At 44.8% G+C, this 8,973-nt stretch overlaps 1 pseudogene; it reads left to right on the top strand.

Moving 5' to 3' along the window:
- Positions 1-3,349: 3,349 nt before the first annotated feature.
- Positions 3,350-8,769, top strand: LOC105496233 (small ribosomal subunit protein uS5 pseudogene; annotated as a pseudogene).
- The last annotated feature ends 204 nt before the right edge of the window (positions 8,770-8,973 follow it).

Here is an 8,973-nt window from a genome sequence, read left to right as displayed (position 1 = left end):
TTCTGAGTTGGAGCTGCAGGCGCTCACCTCCCTGAGGGTTTTTACTTCATGAGAAATTTGACGGCTGGTTTTCTGCTTAGGAGGTCAGAAACCAAAGTATCTTCCCGATCTTCTCCCAGGAGAGATAGCATCTCCTGAGGAGAAACAGCCACGCAAGAGGCAACTGTCGGGAAGCCTCAAAATACTTGTTTATGAAATCTGACTGAACGCTCTGGCTGCACCACGGAATTTCCTTTTAGACCTAAAAACAGCAGAGACCCTTCAGGGAGGTCTCACTGCGGCAGTGCCCTCCAGCCAAAGACCGTCAAGAACACTCCTGTAGTTGGAAAAGGTGGGGTTTATGGTCTTGCAGGGAGGGCAGTACACCGTGGAAAACACCGGGACGTCTTGAGAAGAGGGTGTTGGAAAGAATTTACAGGATTTGGGCAGGGTTTAAGGAAGCAGAGCTTCTCTCTGGATTAGATGCAGTCAGGAGGTGGGGGTAATTCTATGATTGGGTAATTTAATAATTTTTTTTTTTTTTTTGAGACTCGCTCTGTCTGTCGCCCAGGCTGGAGTGCAGTGGCGAGATATCGGTTCACTGCAAGCTCTGCCTCCCGAATTCAAGCGATTCTGCTTCAGCCTCTCGAGTAGCTGGGATTACAGGCATGAGCCACCTCGCCCGGCCTATAATTCTTACATAATAAGAAAATAGAACTGGCCGGGCGTGGTGGCTCACGCTTGTAATCCCAGCACTTTGGGAGGCCAAGGCGGGCGGATCACCTGAGGTCAGGAGTTCAAGACCATCCTGGCCAACATGGCGAAACCTCGTCCCTACTAAAAATAGAAAAAGTTGCCGCGTGTGGCGGTAGGCGCCTATAATCCCAGCTACTCTGGAGTCTGAGGCAGGAGAATTGCTTGAATTCGGGAGGCAGAGGTTATAGTGAACCGAGATCGCGCCACTGCACACCAGCCTGGGCGACAGAGTGAGACTCCGTCTCAAAAAGAAGATTAAAAAAAAGAAGAAAGGAAGTGGAACCAAGCGAGGCTAAAACTGCAATTGGTTTAAAAAAAAAAAAAAGTGACTGGACGCGGTGGCTCACGCCTGTAATCCCAGCACTTTGAGAGGCGAGGCGGACGAATCACGAGGTCAAGAGATTGAGACCATCCTATCCAACATGGTAAAAGCCCATCTCTACTAAAAATACAAAAATTAGCTGGGGATGGTGGTGCGCACCTGTAGTCCCAGCTCTCAGAAGGCTGAGGCAGGAGAGTCACTTGAACCCATGAGGCGGAGGTGGCAGTGAGCCGAGATCAAGCCACGGCACTCCAGCCTGGCGGCAGAGCGAGACTCCATCTCAAAATAATGATAATAATAAAAAAGCCTGGGCGCAGTGGCTCACACCTGTAATGCCAGCACTTTGGGAGGCGAGGCAGGCGGATCATGAGATAAGGGTTTTGAGACCAGACTGACCAACATGGTGAAACCCCATCTCTACTAAAAATACAAAAATTAGCCGGGCATGGTGGTGTGCTCCTGTAATCCCAGCTACTCAGGTGGCTGAGGCAGGAGAATCACTTGAACCCGGGAGGCAGAGATTGCAGTGAGCTGAGATCGCACCACTGAACTCCAGCCTGGGCGACAGAGCGAGACTCCGTCTCAAAAAAAAGAAAAAAAGAGGATAGAGATGGGAGCATATCTGGTTGTTTTGTTTTGTTTTGTTTTGTTTTTTTGAGACAGAATTTCGCTCTTGTTGCCAGGTTGGAGTATAATGGCATGATCTTGACTCACCGCAACTCCGCCTCCTGGGTTCAAGCAATTCTCCTGCCTCAGTCTCCCAAGTAGCTGGAATTACAGGCATGCACCACCACGCCCGGCTAATTTTGTGTTTTTAGTAGAGACAGGGTTTCTCTGTGTTGATCAGACTAGTCTCGAACTCCCGACCTCAGGTGATCCACCCACCTTGGCCTCCCAAAGTGCTGGGATTACAGGTGTGAGCCACCATGCCCGGCCTTATATCTGGTCATTTTTTTGTGGTTGGCACAATGTTTCTTTTTGTTTATATTCAGACATCATTGTGGAGTGGTTTTGTTTTTGTTTGGACCCACCGTGGTCACAGAATGGCCTTGCCTGATGTTGGTGTTCTGAAATTGTTAGTGTTCAACAGGGCAGCACATCCTAGTTAACAGTGCCAGCCAGCTTCCTGCTATCATAGGCTGGATCTCTTCACTGTGTTCCACATTATTAAATCATATTCGCTGCTTTAGGCCTCAACACAACTGTGTGAGATAATCCACAGATACCTAGTACTCTCCACTGGATACTAGACCCTAATCTAAGCATGGCAGTTCCTTGCCTCCAAGGAGCTTACAGCTTAATGAGATGGATGGTTTATTAGCCCCTTTTTCCAGATGAGGAAACTGCTTTTGTGGCACTGAATAGTCAAGCCATATGCAGCCAGCAAAACAGGTAACCTGGGAATCCAAGTCCAGACAATCTGATGCCAGTGGCTGCCACTTTCCCACCTTGAGAATCTGAATCCCTAAAGAGCCTGGACTGGTGCCACCAAACTTCAGTCATTTCCAGCTACTGATATTTGTGCATACCAGAGTTACTCAATGGTAGCATTATTGACATATTGGCAGACAATTTTTTGTCAGGCCAGATAATTATTTGTTGTGAGATGTTATTCTGTGCATTGTAAGATGTTTAGCAGCATCCCAACCTCTATATAATAAATGCCAGTGGCACCCTCCCCCGGTTGTGACAACCAAAAATGTCTCCAGACACTCCCAAATATTCCCTGGGAGGGACAGAATCACCCCTGTTTGATCATTTTTTGGATCTTTGAGAGAGAAACATTTGGTATATGACAGTCCCCAAATCATTTTAAGTGGGAGGCCTTGAAGAGAAGAGAAGGAAATAGTGTGGCCTAAGTTTTGGAAAAGGCTGTTCAAATACAAAAATGACAGAGAAAGGAAAAATAAATGAAATGGAAAAACAAAAGAAGACAAGTGATAGAGGTGAAGAAAAGGAACTTATGAAATGATCTGTGGGCCAGGCATGGTGGCTCACACCTGTAATCCCAGCACTTTGGGAGGCCCAGGTGGGAGGATTGCTTGAGCTCAGGAGTTTGAGACCAGCCTGGCCAACATAGGCCCATCTCTACAAAAAAAAAAAAATATATATATATATATACACACACACACACACACACACACACACACATATATATATAAAAAATATATATATGTGGGATGTGTATATATATATTATATATAATATAAAATATATTTTTAATTAAAAAATAAGTTACTCATATCATACCAAGGAAGCTAGTTCATTAGTTCACACTAACAAAGACACTAAGAAATTTTTTTTTTTTGAGACAGAGTCTTGCTCACAGCCCAGGCTGGAGTGCAGTGGCACAATCTCGGCTCACTGCAAGGTCCGCCTCCTGGGTTCATGCCATTCTCCTGCCTCAGCCTCCCAAGTAGCTGGGACTACAGGCACCCGCCTCTGCGCCCGGCTAATTTTTTGTATTTTTAGTAGAGACGGGGTTTCACCGTGGTCTTGATCTCCTGACCTTGTGATCTGCCTGCCTCAGCCTCCCAAAGTGCTGGGATTACAGGCATGAGCCACCGTGCCCAGCCTGTACCACAATCTCTTATGAAATTGCTTATTGTGAATCAATCCTCAAGTATCTGTTCCATGATACATGCTTTAGGAAAATCAGATTTCTGGTTTTGGAGGCCAAATACATGAGGTCCTGAGCTCTGGTGCTCTACTCCAAGGGTCTCTGAATGGCTGGGCATGGTGACTCACGCCTGTAATCCCAGCACTTTGGGAGGCTGAGGAAGGAGGATCACTTGAACTCAGGAGTTTGAGAGCAGCCTGGGCAATATAATGAGACCCTGTCTCTGTAACAAATAAAAATCTCTGGGTATTTTTCCCAGCAAGTCATCCTCATGACTGCTATGGGACAAAACAAGGGTCTTTGAGATCTTATTTGGTTAGTTCCTGACCTCCTTCTCCCATATCTTTTTCTTGGTTCTCTTATAACTTCAGTTCGTCCTCCATCTAGCCCATCGAGTTTCCTGGGGCAGGGGAAAAAAAAAAAAAAACTAATCAAACTGCTCCCTTGCTAAAAATCAGTTAATTCTCTGTTACCTTCAGAATAGATTGCCAGTCTGCCTCCAAGCCCCCCTCACCATGCTGCTGTCTACCCTTCTTAGCACTCTCCATTGTGTGTGCTAAGTTCCAGTCATACTAAATCATTTAATATTTCATAAGCATGCCGTGCCCTTTCATTTGTTCCATGCTGTTCCCTCTCTAGAATGTCCTCCCCTCCTGTTCCTGGAATCTGATGAACTCCTGTCATTCTTTAAGATCCAGATCTAGACTTTACTTTTTTAAAGAAGCCTTTGATTTCTCCACAAGGGAAAAGAATGATTCCTTTCTTTCTACTTGTCTTTTTTTCTATTACAGCCCTTATTGTATTACGTTGTAGCTGTCCTTGAGATCCTGGAGGGTGGGATCTGTGCCTTACTCATATTTCTTTGCTTCCCCAAAACCTAGCACATGTTTGTGAATGCAGGCACCCATATGGGGTGATAGGTATAAGCGCTAATTACTAACTTGCACCAGTCTTCACTTCCCAAGAGAGGATGGGAAACCTCCCAGCTATATTCTGTTTGGAATAATTGGGTGTGAACATAGGAAATAAATATGTTTTATATACTCCTTTTTTGATTCACTGTAAAAGGAGGTGATCAATTTTTTTTTTTTTTTTTTTTGCTTTTTTGAGACAGGGTCTCACTTTGTCACCTAGGCTGGAGTACAATGGCATGATCATGACTCACTGCAACCTCAAACTCCTGAGCTCAGGTAGTCCTCCTGCCTCATCCTCTCAAGTAGTAGGACTACAGGCATGTACCTCCACACCCAGCTAATTTAAAAAAAAAAAAAAATTGTAGAGATGGGGTCTCACTGTGTTGCCCCAGTGGTCTCAAAGTCCTGGCCTCAAGTGATTCTCCCACCTCAGCCTCCCAATGTGTTGGGATTACAGGCGTGAGCCATAAAAGCACTGATAGTCTTCTTGAAAGATTAGCAGGCTTTCAGTAAGGAGTGATTCAGTGTACCTTGAATATACTCAGCACCTTGGTCACTATTCATTGCCCGTCTTTCTCCCTTGCTCTTAAGAGATTTATAACCCCAGTACCCAGCACAGTGCCTAGCACCTATTAGGAGCTCAGTAAACATTTGTTGAGGCTGGGTGTAGTGGCTTATGTCTGTAATCCCAACACTTTGGGAGGCCAGAGTAGGAGGATTGCTTGAGGCCAGGAGTTTGAGACCAGCCTGGACAGCATAGTGAGACCCTGTCTCTACAAAAAAATAATTTAAAAAAAAATTAGCCCGGCATGGTGGCTTGTGCCAGTGGCCCCAGCTACTCAAGAGGCTGAGGCAAGAGGATCCCTTGAGCTCAGGAGTTTGAAGCTGCAGTGAGTTATGATCACACCACTACACTCCACCCTGGGTGACAGAGCAAGACCCTGTCTCTTTAAAAAAATCAATTAAAAAAAAAGAATATGAATGTTTTTTGATGATGTTATCCAAGGTTACTTAGTATCTTGCCATCTGTACAGAAGACTTCAAGACTCTTAAGAAAACCACAATGAGATACTACCTTACGCCCAGTAGAATTGCTGTTAATTTAAAAACAAAAAACAAAAACCTCCAGAAAATGACACATATTATCAAGATATGGAAAAACTGGAACCCTTGTGTACCCTTGGCAGGATTGTAAAATGATGCAGCCCCTATGGAAAAGAGCATGGTGGTTCCTCAAAAATTTTTAAACAGAATTACCATATAATCTAACAATTCAATTACTACGTAAATTAAAAAAAAAAAAAAAAACCTGAAAGGGCTGGGTGCGGTAGTTCACACCTGTAATCCCAGCACTTTGGGAGGGTGACGCAGGCAGATCACCTGAGGTCAGGAGTTCGAGACCGGCCACGGTCAACATGGTAAAACCCCATCTCTACTAAAAATACAAAAAATTAGCCAGACATGGTGGCAGATGCCTGTAATCCCAGCTACTCAGGAGGCTGAGGCACAAGAAACGCTTGAGCCCAGGAGGCAGAGGTTGCAGTGAGCCGAGATCCCGCCATCGCACTCCAGCCTGGGCAATAAGAGCAAAGTTCCATCTCAAAAACAAAACAAAACAAAAAACAAACTGAAAGCAGTGTCTCAAAGAGATATTTTTACAGCAGCATTATTCATACCTGGGAAGTACCCAGGTGTCCATCAGTGGATGAATGGGTAATCAAAATGCGGTGTGTACATACAATAGAATATCATTCAGTCTTAAAAAAGAATGAAATTCTGATACATGCCACAATATGGATGAACCTTAAGAACATTATATTTAGTGAAATAAGCTAGGCACAAAAAGACAACTACTGTGTTATCCCATTTATATGAGGTATCTAGAAGTCAAATTCGTAGAAACAGGAAGTAGAATGGTGGTTGCTAGGGGCTAGGGAGAGAGTGGGTAAGACAGAGTTGTTGTCTAATGGGTACAGAGTTCCAGTTTTGCAAGATGGAAAGAGTTCTGGAAATTGGTTGTACAACAATGTGAATGTACTTTAAAATGGTTGAAATGATAAATTTTATGGCATTTGTATTTTACCATATATTTTTTAAAAGAGCACTAAACTGGGAGACAAAAGACCAAGACTGCAGTTCTTGGTTGTTTTCCACAGATAGATGAGTCTCAAGGAATTTGAGACTTCCTTGAAACTCAAGGAAGTACTCAAGGAAGTTGAGTAAAGGAAGCTTCTTTACTCATTGCTTCTGTTAATTCATCTTTAAACGGGATAAAAAAGACTGTGGAGTCTAGATTTGTATGAGGATCAAATAAAAACCCCCCGCAAAAAAGTTTAAGATAATTTTTTGAGTTGTAGTTATTCCCAGTATTCCAGAGCCTCTGATCTCTTGATATTTGTTACAAGTTTCACATCTTATTTCATAATGAAATGCTAAAGATGCCTCAGCAATAGCCAGTTGACTTCAAAGGTCTCGTATGAGGAATCCTTTTAATTTGGGCTATTCACCTTATAATTTGGTCCTGGGAAAACAGCAAATAAATAAAATTTTATGAGGACTATTGATGATCTAAGATGGTAATTATCAGTGTAGTTTAGCATGAGCTAATGAAATACAGACTCAGGATTTTCATCTTAGTATAAAAAAGCTCTTCTCCAACAAATCCCCAAATGACGGATGATGCCAGTGCAGGGGGCGGCGGGGCGGAGGGCGGGGCGGAGGCCCCCGCAGCCCTGGGAGGGATGGGGAACCGCGGTGGCTTCCGCGGAGGTTTCGGCAGTGGCATCCGGGGCCAGGGTCAGGGCCGTGGACTGGCCGGAGCCGAGGCCGCGGAACTCGCTGAGGCAAGGCCGAGGATAAGGAGTAGATGCCCGTCACCAAGCTGGGCCACCTGGTCAAGGACATGAAGATCAAGTACCTGGAGGATGTCTCTTCTCCCTGCCCATCAACGAATCTGAGATCATTGACTTTTTCCTTGGGACCTCTCTCAAGGAAGAGGTTTTGAAGATTATGCCGGTGCAGAAGCAGACCCGCGCCGTTCAGCACACCAGATTCAAGGCGTTTGTTGCCATCGGGGACTACAATGGCCACGTCGGTCTGGGTGTTAAGCGCTCCAAGGAGGTGGCCACTGCCATCCGCGGAGCCATCATCCTGGCCAAGCTCTCCAATGTCCCCGTGCGCAGAGGCTATTGGGGGAACAAGATGGGAAAGCCCCACACCGTCCCTTGCAAGGTGACAGACCGCTGCCGCTCTGTGCTGGTGCACCTCATCCCCGCGCCCAGGGGCACTGGCATTGTCTGGGCGCCTGTGCCCAAGAAGCTCCTCATGATGGCTGGTGTTGATGACTGCTACACCTCAGCCAGGGGCTGCACTGCCACCCTGGGCAACTTCTCCAAGGCCACCTTTGACGCCATCTGTAAGACCTACAGCTCCCTGACCCCCGACCTCTGGAAGGAGACTATATTCACCAAGTCTCCCTATCAGGAATTCACTGACCACCTCGTCAAGACCCACACCAGAGTCTCCATGCAGAGGACCCAGGCTCCAGCAGTGGCTGCAACATAGGGTTTTTATACAAGAAAAATAAAGTGAATTAAGCCTGGAAAAAAAAAAAAAAAGCTGGTCTCAAATTAGGGGCCTGTATGGAAGAATTAATATCTGTTGAGTACTTACTGTCAGGCCCTATAGATGTTACATGCATTATCTCGTTTAATACTCAAGAACAGCTTTGTCAGGTTAACATTATATCCATTTTATAAACAGGTTAACGAAGGCTCAGAGAGTGTAAGTCACTTACCCAACATAACACAGTGAGTAACAGAGATGGAATTCGAGCCCAAGTCTGCGTGAATCTGGAGCCCATATTTTTTCTGCTATGTTACAGTGCCTCTGGAAATATATTTGACTATGCCTACTGGTAATAGAGTTTATGATAAATGATATATATTTGATGTTTATATATTTATATCAATTGTTTTACTTCATCATTACAAGTAAGATAGACTATCTAGGGATGATTATCACCACTTTACAGATGAGGAAACAGATAGTCAGAAAATTTAACTTACCTAGCTTCAGACAACCAATAAATGATAATAATAGCGCTTGGACACATGTACTGCAACTCTCGGACTCCTGCTTTTTCCACATTGGCCTATGAGAGTAGAATTTTATCTATATTTTATCTATGAGTTCTCTTTTTCCTTTTTTTTTTTTTTTTTCTGAGACAGAGTCTTACTCTGTCACCCAGGCTGGAGTGCAGTGGCGCAATCTCGGCTCACTGCAACCTCCGTCCCCTGGGTTCAAGCGATTCTCCTGCCTCAGCCTCCCAAGTAGCTGAGAGGGATTACAGGTTCCTGCCACCATGCCTGGCTAATTTTTGT

This window comes from Macaca nemestrina, chromosome 15, assembly GCF_043159975.1.
Source record: "Macaca nemestrina isolate mMacNem1 chromosome 15, mMacNem.hap1, whole genome shotgun sequence".
NCBI classification, from domain to species: Eukaryota; Metazoa; Chordata; class Mammalia; order Primates; family Cercopithecidae; genus Macaca; species Macaca nemestrina.
Note: the sequence above shows the minus strand (reverse complement) of the source record. Positions and strands in the feature narration are given on the sequence as shown.